This window comes from Trachypithecus francoisi, unplaced genomic scaffold (genome assembly GCF_009764315.1).
Source record: "Trachypithecus francoisi isolate TF-2019V2 unplaced genomic scaffold, Tfra_2.0 Lachesis_group8, whole genome shotgun sequence".
Lineage (NCBI taxonomy): Eukaryota > Metazoa > Chordata > Mammalia > Primates > Cercopithecidae > Trachypithecus > Trachypithecus francoisi.
In genome coordinates, this window is record NW_022681473.1 from 77,577,885 (window position 1) to 77,592,939 (window position 15,055).

The window sequence follows — 15,055 nt, forward strand, 5'->3', positions numbered from 1 at the left end:
GAATATTTTCCTAATTCTGCCAACCTCACACTTGCATTAAGAGTTCTTTTTTTTTTTTTTTTTTTTACTTTTATTTTAGGTTTAGGGGTACATGTGAGGGATTGTTATATAGGTAAACTGCATGTTATGGGGACTTGGTATACAGATTATTTAGTCATCCAGGTAATAAGCATAGTACTCAACAGGTATTTTAAAAACTTTTCTCCCCACTCCCACCCTCCAACCATAGGCCCCAGTGTCTGGTGTTCCCACTATGTGTCCATGTGTTGTCATTGTTTAGCTCCCATTCATAAGTGAGAACATATGATACTTGGTTTTCTGTTCCTGCATTAGTTTGCTTAGGATAATGGTCTCTAGCTCCATCCATGTTGCTGCAAAGGACATGATCTCACTCTTTTCAGTGGCTGTGTATTATTCCATAGTGTGACTTTCCATATATGTGCCACATTTTTTACATTCATTCTACTGTTGATGGGCGTTTAGGTTGATTCCATGTCTTTGCTATTGTGAATAGTGCTGCAGTGAACATATACGTACAGGGTCTTTATGGTAGAATGATTTTCATTCCTATGGGTATATACTCAGTAATGGGATTGGTGGGTCCAACAGTAGTTCTGTTTTAAGTTCTTTGAGAGATTGCTACACTGCTTTTCACAACGGCTGAACAAAATTGCACTCCCACCAACAGTGTAGCAGTGTTCCTTTTTTCTGCAACCTTGCCAGCATCTGTTGTTTTTTTTGTGTTTTTGACTTTTTAATAATGGACATTCTGACTAATGTGAGATGGTATCTCATTGTGGTTTTGATTTGCATTTCGCTTAAGATCTGTTATATTGAGAATTTTTTTCATATGCTTGTGGACCACATGTATGTCTTCTTTTGAAAACTGTTCATGTCTTTTGACCACTTTTTAAAGGGGTCATTTTTTTTTCTTGTAAATGTGTTTTCATTATAGATGCTGGATATTAAACCTTTGTGAGATGCATAGTTTGCAAATTATTTTCTCTCATTCTGTAGGTTGTCTGCTTGCTCTGCAGATAGCTTCTTTTGCTATGCAGAATCACTTTAACTAGGTTTCATTTGTCAATTTTTGTTTTGTTGCAATTGCTTTTGGCATTTTCCTGATGAAATCTTTGCCAGATCTTATGTCAAGAATGGCATTTGTTAGGTTTTCTTTGAAGGTTTTTACAGTTCAGGTTTTATATTTAAGTCTGTAATCCATCTTGAGTTGATTTTGTATAAGATGTAAGGAAAGGGTCCAGTTTCAATCTTCTGCCTATGGCTAAGGAGCTACTGTAGCACCATTTCTCGAACAGATTGTTTTCGTTGGCTTTGTCAAAAATCAGATGGTTGTAGGTGTGCATCATTATTTCTGGGCTCTCTATTCTGTTCCATTGGTCTATGTATCTGTTTTTGTACCACTACCATCCTGTTTGGGTTACTATAGTCTTGTAATATAGTTTGAAGTTGGGTAACATGATGCCTCCCTTTTTATTCTTTTTGCTTAGGATTGCCTTGGCTACTTGGTTCCATATGAATTATAAAATAGTTTTTTTCTAATTCTGTAAAGAATATCATTGGTAGTTTGATAGGAGGAACCTTGCTATCAGTTCTTCCCATGCAAGAGCATAAATGTTTTTTCATTTGTTTGTGTCATCTCTGATTTCCTTGAGCAGTGTTTTGTAACTCTCACTTTGGAGATCTTTCACCTCCCTAGGTATCTATATTCCTAGATATTTTATTCTTTTTGTGGCAATTGTGAATGGGATTGCATTGCTGATTTGCCTCTCTGCTTAGATGTTGTTGTTGTATAGGAATGTTGTTAATTTTTGTACATTGATTTTGTATACTGAAACTTTGCAGAAGTTTATCAGCTGAAGGGGCTTTTGGGCAACGACTATGGGGTTTTCTAGGTATAGAATCATGTCGTCTGCAAGCAAGGATAGTTTGATTTCCACTCTTCCTATTTGGATGCCTCTTTTTTCTCTTGTCTGATTGGCTGGGACTTCCAGTACTATGTTGAATAGGAGTGGTGAGAGTGGGCATCTTTGTCTTGTTCTGGTTTTCAAGGGGAATGCTTTCAGCTTTTGCCCATTCAGTATGATATTGGCTGTTGGTTTGTCCTAGATGGGTCTTATTATTTTGATGTATGTTCCTCCAATGCCCAGTTTATTGAGGGTTTTTAACATGAAGGGATATTGAATTTAATTGAAAATCTTTTCTGCATTTATTGAAATAATCATGTGGCATTTGTTTTTAGTTCTATTTAGGTGATCACATCTATTGATTTGCATATGTTGAACCAATCTTGCACCCCTGTGATGAAGCCTACTTGATAATGGTGGATTAGCTTTTTGATGTGCTGCTGAATTTGGTTTGCTAGAATTTTATTGAGGATTTTTGTATCTATGTTCATCAAGAATGTTGGCCTCAAGTTTTCTCTTTTGTTGTGTCTCTGCCAGGTTTTGATATCAAGATGATGCTGGTCTCACAAAATGTGTTAGGGAGGAGTCCCTTCTCTTCACGTTTTTGGAATAGTTTCAGTAGAAATAGTACCAGCTCTTCTTTGTACATCTGGAGAATTCAGCTGTGAATTATCTGATCCTGTGGATTTTTGTTTTTTTCGTTTTTTTATGTGTGTTTTTTTGGATGGTAGGCTTTTTATTACTGATTCAGTTTCAGAACTTGGCATTGGTCATGTAGTGATTCAATTTCTTTCTGTTTCAGTCTTTGGAGCTTGTATGTGTCCAGAAATTTATTGATTCTAGGTTTTCTAGTTTGTGTGTAGACCCTCAAATTTTCCCTATATCACTTAACATAAGCATATAATCTAGTGCTTTTCACTATATTCCATATGCTAGCCCTACTCACTTAACCAGTTTATAAGCTCCTTAAGATCAGGCATAAGTCTTATGTTTTTTCCTTTTATAGCCTGATTCAAAACTTTGTTAAATCCTTTATAGGTTGATGGGATGATAGTCAGGTACATTCATTAGAAGATTGTTTGCAAAGTTTGAAAAGCAAACCCTTTTCAAAATTGACTCAAAATGGCATTTTAGAGGCGTATTTCCCCAGGGTTTCAAATGTTGATCTCAAAAAGTATCTATTTCCCATTGCCAAAAGTTTAGCCACAGCATTTAACATAGCTTTTTGTTTCAAGAAAAGAAAATCTAATTCAAATTGGCTTGAACAATAAAGAGAATTCATTAGTGAATGTAACTGATACTTTAGAGATAATTCAATACCAGCCTTATTCAGGGCCAGTGGTGCCAACAAGGATCTGACTTTCCAATCTCTGCAAATGGCTGCTCCGGTTCTAGTCCTGACATATATATGCCACACCCTCTGGAGGAAGAGAGTTTTCAAAAAGACAAACAAAAAGAGGAATCTGTGCTTTTTCAGATTACTAAGCAAAAGTCACTTTGCTTTTCTCTGAATCTGACTGGGTTCTGTGTCTGTTTCTAAAATCTATTCTTCAAGTCAGGGGGATTAAATACCTGAATTATTTTGGACCAGTCTGACACTACTTTGTATCTGAGGTGGATCAATAGTACTCAAAATGGCCGAGATTATGTAATTAATGATTTCCCCAATGCAAAACTTTGGGTACTACTGATGGATAGAAGGGGATGTGGATGTTGAAAATGTAACCAACAATGTCCACCAAACAAAACAAAACTGGAGAAAAGCACTTATAGACAGCGGAGACTCTGACTGAGAAAGCCTTCAGAATCTCTTTCATTTGGAGCTGGGTCTAGACCCAGAAGACTAAGGTTTTCATATCTGACTTTGTCTTCTGCAACATTGGTCAAATTAATTAATTTTCTGTTTGAGATTTAAAATTTTATTTAGATGGAGATAATGCTGTTTTTCTCAATGATACTGAGGATCAGATAAGATAATCATTACAGAAATGCTTTAAAATCTGTAATTAGAGTTGAATAAATGTGACTTGTATCTTCCATATATATGTTTGCATCTGGTATACTTATATCTGTGTTTATTCTATTACATGTTGTTTTCTATTTCCTAGAGTTTGTGTATTAAAAATTTTTACCTTAGAAAACAGAAAATAATATTTGTGATAAAACATGTACTATATTCTCTTCAGCTATAAATACAGAATCTTTGTACTGTTTGTCAGTAAAGAAAGGTGTTTGTAGGGAGTGAATATCTGTAAGTTATTTTATATGTGCTATCCCACTAAATTTTCCCCTACATCCCATAAAGCAAGTGCTATTAACCCACCTTTACAGATGAGGAAACTGAGTTGAAATATCTTATCATACATTAGTAAACAGCAAAACTAGATTCAAATTTAGGTCAGCCTGACACCAAGTCAATTCACAATGGAATGTATTTGTTTTAAGGAAAACCTAAATTTCCTGGAGCAAAAAATATATGAGTTTTGAACAAATATCGCCCCCAAATTCAGAATTTATGAAAGGATATTTTCAGTGTCCTTAGCTGTTAGATAGATGTTTATATTCTAGTATTTAAGATTTCAGAGTTTAGCCTAATCATCTTGCCATCTGCTATGAAATGATGAGCCCATCTGTCACAATATTCAAGACAGTATCGGATTCCATTTATTCTATGAGAAGACAATGACTTTTGAAATACCAAATTTGAATGTGTTGATTATAACATTGTGTTATGGAGAAATTTCAAAGCTAGTTCCACACAATTCTGAATGATAGCTAAAGTCCTAGCATTGATACAATAGTGATGAGGGAAGCCAAACTGGGAAAATCCAGACACTCCCAAAAGCTGATTTGGAGATCTTTCAGATCTGGTATAATGGTCCCTGTCTTAATGACTCCTGCATTATGTTCAATAATACACATTATCTAGAGGTTTTAGAAGTAATATTTTTATTCTTAAGTATATGACATTTTATAAAGTGCTTTTAATTCCATTACTAATATAGTTCTCATTTAATTATTATTCTTGATTATCTCACCTTTATCCTTTTTCTATTTTGTTTATGCTCTTCCATTCTATGAATTTTTTTCTACTTATTTTAGAAATAAGCAAGCTATGTCCTAAGTGGAGTTGACAATCATGTGTTTCTGAAAGGGACACACTTGGACAATTAGGAATGCCCAGGCTGGGGACCGAACATGAGATATTATAGAGGAAAAATAGGTGGTGGATCTTTATTATTGTTGTTATTTTTGGTCAAATGTGTTTAAATAAATGGGTTCTTGGGTTTTGAGATGAGTTGACTCATTAATGTATTTTAGGCTGGATTGGTAGCACCAGTCTTGCTTTATTTTAGTCAACTCTAGGGTCATCTAGGTTATAAATAAAAGTTAAAATTCCCCCAAATAATACCTCCTCAGTTTTCAACATAAATTCAACTCCCCAAATATGTATAAAACATCTCACGTCTCACCGCCCTCATTTTCTTTTATTCTGTCCCATTTTAGAAAAGTACTAAGTTCTCAATAACTATTTTCAAGCAAGTTTGACTCTGTGTTGTAGTAACTTAGGATCTCAGGGCACCAAATATATGTTAGTGTACAGGTATGTGACATAAGTATAGGAATTCAGACCAATTATAGGGTTATAACTGGCCTAAGTTATAAGGTTCATGGCCTAAGTATAGGAATTCAGTCCAGTTATAGGGTTTAGTTTAATGGGCAAGTCTGGCTATCTTATGTTTACCTTTCTTCTACTCTTGTCCCCACTCCTACAAAGATTCCTTAGTCCAGGAAGAGCTCTTTCTTAGCCCTCAGATGCTAAACACCAAGCTGACTCACTGTGACCTATATTCCCAGACAGATCCTGGCATTCTGTGCAAGAAGCCTTATCTTTTACTCCTTTACCTATGTGGCACCTATATTTGTGTTATTTCAACCTTTGTCTTTTTTTTCAATAGATTTTGTTAGTTCTTGCTAAAAGAGTCAACCTAAATATCTGTATTTGTACCAGCTCCCCTCTGCTTTGACCAAAGATGATTGACTCTAACGTGGAGACTGACTCAAGTTGAACCAGATGAACTCTTCCTCTTTCCTCTCTTTTTGTCTTTATTTCCTTTTTTTTCTTTCCTGTCTCACTTGCTCTTATTTTAAATGCAACAAATTGTTCCCATGTGGCTTTGGACACTAAATAAGTCAAATTCAATTAGAGCCTTGGGTGAGAAAATGAGCAGAAAAGCTCTGAGTTTAACATCTTTACTCTTGTAGGAAAGGCACGCAGCGCTGATTGAGGCGAGTTTGTAGCCAAAACTTCCAGCTCCTGACAACTTTTCAAAGGTGGAAAGTAATAACCTAGACACGAGCTGTAACCAATTTTCAACCCAGAGAATTGGGTTTCCCATTCCTCTTTTGTTTCCTTCATCAACTCATAGGAAAAATTGAGAAGTGTTGAGGATAGAACACAAATTAGAAAGCTTGTAATAATAGTAGGGTTTGTGGCATACGTGGGGAGAGGTCTGTGAGTTTTGCATCCTTCCAGAAATAACCTTTATTACAAAGGGCATCTTGTAGTTGAGCAGAAAATATGCAGCAAGTGATGATGCTATTAAACCAGTGATGTAACCCTGAACACTTAGTGAGGTGGACCTGGAGTTTAGAACCAGACTCTTAGGAGCCATGGTCCTGCCCACACCCAGCCAGCACTTGCTGTTATAATGGACAAAGTCTTGCCCTTGGATATCCTAGGTTGAGCGTAGGTATTATGTAATCTTGGGTAGAATCACTTGACTTGTGAAATTATCAGTTTTATTCTTTTTAAGTGCGAGTTATAACATCTGTCTCTTTTCATGATGAAATTTGTGTCAATAGAAATATTGCAAAGTAAATAAAACGTCCTAATTGGTAGAGTAAGGTCAACATTTGAACTGTTAACCTTCAGAAACAAACAAAAAACAACTGGGAGGCAAAAGGAGAATATGTGAGGCTGCATTCTGAGGAAATAGGCTGCTGTGCCTAAGAACATAGGAAAACTGACAGGAAGATGAAAAGATATTAAATGCACCCCCATGCTTTGCTCCATTAAGCACCACAGAGGCCATTAAAACCCCAGATTAGTGACTGCTATATAACTAGGGGCCACTCTTTTGTGTTCACTTCATGGAATGAGTTTCTTATGTAAGTCCTCAATCCAAAAGAAAGGCATGGCAACAAAACACAGGATTTTTACCTCGAATGATTCTACTGTAAATTAAAGTCTTTAGTATTTTATGCTTAAAATGCTGATTCTTTTAGATATTGTTGCTATTCAAAAAGGAAAAGAGAGGAGGGAAGAAGGGAGTATGAGAGAGGTATATTTTATAATATGTGTGTGTGTGTGTGTGTGTGTGTGTGTGTGTATATATATATGAGAGAGAGAACTAGACTTACCCCAAAACTGAAATTTTCTTATTCCTCCAGCACCAGTTTCAAAGGGAAGTATTATTCTTTTAAGTTTCATGTCCTATATTCCTTTCCTTTGAGCTCAAGTACTTTTTTCATTGAGTCACTCTCCAGAGGAGATGAACACTCTACTTCTGGATCTGATTTAAAAATCTTAAGATTGCATTTTGGATTTCCTCAAGTTTCACATTAAGTGTAAGAATCTTTGCCAAGTGCACACAATTGCATTCTTTTGTATTTCACAGTAAAAGAGCAGGTAGCCAGAAAAAGTTTGTATGACTCATTTCTTTCTGTAACTCCAAAGTTTGAAAAAATTCTCTCTTTCAATATATTCTTTCTGTTAACACACTTCTACCTCCAGCATCCTAATGACCTTCATCTTCAACTCTAGGTGAGAGTCGTACATTTATAGCAGTCCTGCCATGTGCCACATATTTAATAAAAATGACCTCACATAAGCCTAAGAAAAAACTTAAAATGCAAAAGTTTTCCCCTATTTTGCAGATGAGGAAGCTGAGGATCTAAGGAATTTAGAATTATACTTTTACAGGTAGTAAATGACAGAGTTAGAATTTGAATCCAAATATTTCTTCCTTTAAAAACAATTTATAATGCAATTAATCTCTCTTTACCTGGGAATGAAAATAAGAGAGAGTAATTTATATTCTAACTGATGACAGTGCTGGTGAGAAAGTGCTGGGAGTACAAAGATAAACACTTTGCATTCCTTTCCCTTAGGGCATTTTCATAGTCTAGAAGTGAAGATAATGCAGTAATGGACTGAAAAATTCTGTGATAAAACATTGTATCATATAACATTCATTGAATGTACTCTATTTGCAGAGCACTGTTCTAAGTGCTTTACTTACAGCAACTCATATGTTACATGATATAGGAATTTATGAGGAGCATGTTGGCCGCAGAAAGGGAGGAAGCAGTTCTGTTGAGGGGATTTATGTCGTTATAAGAGAAGGACACATCAGAGCAGGCATTGAAGGGTGAGTAAGAATCCCCACACCACCACCACCATGGGTATGTTTGGGTGGGAATATTGTAAGCAAAGTCAATTATATATGCAAAGGGAAAGAGATGTGGAAAAGTTTGGGCACACAGTTTGCCCAAGTATAGGGCATAGATGAGGGAGCAGGATTGGATCAGTTTGAATATATAGGCAGGGCTCAGATCCACAAAGGGCATGCATGCCATGCTGCACTGTGGATTTTATCTTACTGGCAGTGGAAGGCCATTAAAAGGTATTAGGTTTGTGAATGACATGAAACCTCAGCTCTCTAATTACACCAAAGGGAAGTGTCTTTTCCAACTCCAAATGCAGAGGTCATAAAACAGGACTAGAGGCCAAAGTTCTTTTCAGGTCATGATGCCGAAACTACAAGACCTGAACTCCAACCCTTGATTATATCAGTTTAAGAATTGGTGCTTCTATGGTCATGCAACCTAAAAGTCCCAAGGACAAAGGTCATGGTCTGCCCCCAAGAGTCTGATGTCAGGTCAGCTAGATGCCTGTGTGCTGCCCCAGATTGTGACGAGTAGCAGAAAATCCACACATTTGCAACTTTTCCTGTCTTCAGAATTTCCCCCAGTAAATGGAGGGAAAACCATGGCATTCACTCTTATTTGCCTATCAGGTAAATATTTGTATAAACCATTGCCTAGAAGGCTGAGTGGAACTCCTTTGCTGTAAGTTAGGCATAGCCCAACTTTCACCTGTGTTGGATTAGGTGTCATTCTTCCAGAAAGTAAGGGACTAGAACAAAGGAGCTTTTGATAGTCCCTCTTGACCCTGTTTCTACAATAGGCTGCTCTCTATTCTGAGGTACACTCATCACTCAATTCAAAGAAAAATTGTTTATCTGGCTCCAATTTACTCTTATCATTTTTTCCAACTTCAATCAGCATCTCTTCAGAGCTTGCAGTCTCAGGCAGATGTGGGATCCTGGTGTCATGCACAAAAGTGGCTTGATTATAATCACGTTCCTCTAATGATCTCATTCTAACTAGGCAGCAGCTTGATGCCCCTTATTCCCTTCACAGATCTGCCTTGGGAGCTCAGTTCTAACTTCATGGATGCTCCTCTATTTTTGCTTCCATGCTATTAAATAAAGCTATGGCTTCCTAGTTATTTGGCATTCACTACTTATGAAGCACCCAGCCCATCAAGGAAGAAAGTGAATCCTTCATTCCTTTCTTCTAGAAATAATTGATTAGTTAGCTCTTCTTGCCTCCAACCCAATTTGTTACTGAGCTCTCTAAGGCACAGCATGTCCTATAAGAATTCTTTCTGCCAGGCACTTTCTTTTCTCTGCACCATTGACACTGAAAATTTTTCTCCCTCATTCCTTCTGAAACCCATCTCATGGAATTATTTCACCAACCTCATTTTCCAAGCCAATTGTGATCCCATTATCTCCACTAACTTGCTATTTTATACACATGTAGATTGTTGATGAAGAGACTTAATATTTAGTTGCTTTTTTATGATGTGGTATTTGTTTGAAAATAAAACCCTGATGTGGCCATTTCTGTATTATACACTATCCAATGACAGTCACTTAACTGCAAAATAAAGCAAAACAAAATCTTCGTTGTGATTTTCAGGAGGAAAGGGCATTTCTGTTTAAACTCAGATTGCTGATATTCAGCTGCTTAAAATAAAAAGTAGAACATGAAGACCTTAAAGAGAAGCATTGCCTCAGAGCAGTAGTAAACAGTCTTTCTCTGATGAGAATAAAGTGAAAGTGAGGGGAAAAATTCATTTCTCATCAATATAGATATTACAGACATGTAGGTCAGAATCATGTATTCAGGTCACTCGTTTATTGACATTTATCCCATTGAGGAATAAATTGATGTACTCCTGTAGTCATCCACTAAAACATGTATTGAGCATCACACTTGTGTGCTAGGCACTGGAAGTTCAGGTTAAATAAGACATAACCAACTGCTCTGCCTTTAAGATCTCACATAATAATAGAGGTGGCAGAATAATGAAGAAGGGACACTTTAGGAGAGAGTTTATCCAAAATGAGGAGATCTGTGGTCAGAGAAAGCAATGACTAAGTTGAGTGCAGGAGCTCCCCTTATCCGCAGTTTTGATTTCCACTGTTTCAGTTACCTGTGGTCAATTATAGTCTAAAATAGATGAGTACAGTAAGATATTTGGAGAGAGAAAGAGAGAGCCCACATTCACACTTTTATTACAGTATATTGTTATAGTTATTCTATTTTACTATTGTTGTTAATCCACTGTGCCTAATATATGAATTAAACTTTATCATGGATATGTATGTATAGGAAAAGACCATAGTGAATATAGAGTTCTGTACTATCTGTGGCTTCAGGCATCCACTGAGGGGCTTGGAATGTATTCCTTGCAGATGGGGGGCACTACTGTATTGAAGAATTAGTTGGAATGAGTGAGACAAAGAAGAAGGGAATAGAGATATTGCTGATAGATGAAACAGTATATAGAGGGGAACACAATCAAGGATTATAATCTGTCTGCTTGCAATAGGAATAGTTCTTCAAAGCAGTCTGTTTGAGTTCAGCATAGTGTTTTAAATTTGAGTTTAAATGCTTTCTATACACTGCTTCCTATTACCTTTCATATAGGATGTTGTACATGCTTATGTTATCTGCTTGACCTACAAATATATTTTGAGTTTTTGAACCTTGGCATAGAGACAGGAAACAGAAAGAGGCATTAGAGAAGCTTCAAGTAGCTCAGTATGGGTAGAACAAAGGGTGAATGCAGGGAAAGAGAAGAAAGAAATTTGCAGAAGTGTATGGGAATACAAATATGAAAAGCCTTGCATGCAATAATAAAGAATGTAAATTTCATTCAGAAAATTAAAGGAAGCAATTAAAGTAGCTCAAGCAGGAACTGCCAGGGTCAGATTTGTCTTATAGAAAGATCATGGGGCAGTAGTATGCAGAATGGATTGGAGGAGAGAAAAAATAGAGATGAAGATAAAAGTTATAAAGGTATTAATTAAATCAGGCTGTATATTATAAAGATCGAATCACTAATAAAAATAAAGCGGTGAGGCATATTTATTTGAAATTGGAAAGAGGCTAAAAGAAGATAACCTGGCAAATAATTGAGTGGGGAAATTTAAAGGGAAATGTCCTGGGTGAAGGCAATTTTTCTGTCTTAGATAGTTGGATTCATGGTAATGCCATTTGCCAAAACAGGGAAGGAAGATTAATTTGTAGGAATTTAAAACCCTCTTTTGTCCTCACTCATTATCCCTTTGCTTAGAGATGAGTGCTCTGCCTATGTCTATTGTCCTGCATTTTTAAACAGGATACCAAGGATTAGATCATAGCTTAGTGAGCAGAGCATTAGACTTATAATCAGGAGACACACACAGTTTTGCACAATCTCTTTCTTTATGCAATCTTGGATGTATTATTTTCACTGTGCTTCAGGTATCTCATGTGTAAATAGAGATACCAAAAATTTTCTGCTTAACTCAATATTTGAAGATAAAAATGTGCCGAAAGAAGTGAATGTACTTTGGGAACTGCAATGTGTAAGGAAATATCTAAGTGGTTAATTAAGCCTCCTGGCACACTCATGTCAAGAGAGTCAGCATTGATCCAGAGAGTAAGGTACGGGCAGATTAAAAAGCATTGAAAGCTATAACAAACTTACTGTGTCAAAACCTGGAGCAAATGAAACTGAAATAAACAAAATGTAAACTGGTGAGATGGAATGAAACTTTCAAAGTCAGGTCAGATTGAGAGGGAAATGATCTCTCTGGGAGTCAGGAAAGATAACACTGAGGAGGGAGGTCCAATTGGTTTGATAGTTCTTCCTCTGGAGACATGCAGGCTGAGAGGCTATGAAGTTCCAGCTGCCGACTCTATAACTCCTCCACACGTGGGATGTAATATTGACGAGGATGCTTGTGAGCCATCCAGGGTATCTGGGGCTATGGTCTACCCTGTGTAGCTCTCAGAGCTGCTGCCTCATTTGGGGCTGAAGTTTCCTTTGTGGGTGCTGAGGATTTCATGTGACAGTGACCCCTACTTCAGGTTTTTCTGTAATCTTCTCAAGCAGATGTTAGTGGATTCCCAAAGCAAGGTCCTACAGAAGCTGCCTGAAACATATGATGATGGTATTAATGAGGATATAGACTAGGAGGCTATAACAAAAAGACTCCCCAAATACAGTAGTGTAAATGAGAGGATTTTATTTCTTTCTCCTTTAGAAGTTTTGGTAGGTGGTCTGTGCCTGTGTTGGTGGCTTGACAGGGTGAGACCCCAAGCTCTCTTAAGGCTCCATCACTGTCAAACCACGTTTGAAGTTGGCTGAACATCACATCTGCTAGGAGTACTTCTTGGTTGCAGAGAAGAGAATAGGGGAGAACAAAGCATTTGCCTTGCCTGTTAAGGATATAATCTAGAAGTTGCACACATTACTTACTGTCAATTAGACAGAAATTAATCATATATCCATATCTAGCTTTAAGAAAGACTGGGGAGTGTGGTCTTCAGCTGGTGGTCCATTTACCCAGCTAAACTTGGGAGTTACAGAAACAGAGGAATGATTGGATATTGGAGTATAATTATTAACAGTGTCTGCCATAGAGGTAAAAGCAGCTGGGGCTGGAACTTTAGCAATAAAAATAATGTTAGAATTGGTTTTTATGGCTATTCATAGAACTAATCATCAGTCTAAAGAGATAAAGTAAAATACTAGTCTGACCAAAAAACTTACAGCTCCTGCTGTGTTTTCTTTTTTATCAGTCGGTGTGATTTATATACAGTATAATGTAAAGATTGTAACTGTTACAATTAATGAGATTTGACAATACCCCTCTAACCCACACTGTATTTAAACAGCGAGCATTTCCATCACCCCAGAACATTTCTTCATGTCCCTTCTTAGTTAATCCCCTAAACTCAGGCAATCACTGTTTTGAATACCATCACCATAGAACAGATGTGCCTATTCTAGAGCTTTATGGGAATGAAACCAGAGCATATACTGTTTTACTTCTCTCACTCAGAAAAATGAGTTTTAGGATTTCCACGATGCAAGTTCACCCCAGCTTGTTTGTCTATTCTTCTATTTATGAACATTTGAATTGTTTGTGTTAGGACTGCTATGAATAAAGTGATGATGAATATTCACACATACATATTTTTTCTGGACATTTATTTTTACTTCTTTTGGGTAAATGCCTAGAAGTGGAATTACTGGGTCAGAGGATTGATAAATATTCACAGGAAACTGCTAGTTTCCCTACCAGCAATTTATGAGAGTTTCAGTTGCTCTAAATCCTCACCAATATATGCAGTTGGTAGAATTTTCCATAGAAGCTATTCTTATGGATTTGTTTGGTTTTGAAAGAAGAAAAATAAAATTGTGTCTCTGACTACTCACTTATTGTCATGTTTTTCAATACCTTTCTTAAGGTAGTAAATAAACATTAAAAATGTGTATAACATTTTGAAATATAAAATCTTCTTCAGAAAAAAATGAGCCTATGTCAATTGTTTAATAAGGACTCTTGAGAAGAGTTTATAGTTTATAGCATAATGGAATGCTTGGAATTAGAAGACCATGGTATCGCCTCTGAGACCCAACATTTTTCATCTGCAAAGAGGAGATAGCAATAGCCTTTTCAAGGTTTGTGTGAAATCTATTTAGTCTATTAAAATGCCTAACTCTAGCACAGTGCCTAACATAGAGTAAGTGTACAATATGTTTAAATGGAATTTAAGATGCGGTAGTCATTCCAATAATCTTGATCATGAACATTACAATCACCATCATCATCATCATCATCATCATCACTATTATCATCATTAAGTCATATCACTAACTTTAACTGAAATCATACCATCCTTCAGGAACTGCTGAACTTGTATTTTCTAATTAGTTTCTCAAAACAAGCCTTAACTTCAGTATTGATATTTAAAATTTTCATGCAACTTCTGAACCTTCTATCAACAAGTTATAGCTTGCAGCAAGAAATGCTTGCTGCACTGGACCATTTGCTTGATAGAGGAGTTGCTGTTATCAGGAGCTTGGACTAACAACAATTCATAACCTAGGGCAGACTAGAACTCATGGAAAGAATGCCGCCATGGCACAGGTGCTCCATTTCCTCAGCACCCTGTGGAGAGGGGACCTTCTCCCAGTGCCTAACTCCACGGTGTGTTTAGCTGTGGCTCATATCACGCATGCTCTTTGCAGTATTCTAAGGGAAATAGGGGCTTGTGCATCTGCTCACTCTCTGGCTGCAGTTTTCTAGCCTATTCCAAGGGACACTGTAAATGTTTGTTTAAATACATTTCATGTACCATATAATAGATGATGAACTGGGACTCGGAAAAGGTACATGATTTGCCCAAGACTGTAAAGTTAGCAAGTTGAAGAAACAAAATTCAAATCTGGGCTGTGTGACTCAAAGCCTCTATTCTGAATTGCTGTGTTATATGAACTTAAGTGGAGTTTTATTCATCATTTATTTTAAAACCTAACTCCAAGTTTCTTTTTAGTATACAATTCAAAACATCCCCCATGCTGCACAAATGAGAAATCAAACACATAATAAATTTGTACATGCAGTGACATGGCAACAGAAAATGATAACAGTCCAGTTATGACCATTTGGCTATCTAAGTCATTTCAAAGCAAATCTCTGGAACACAATTTTGTC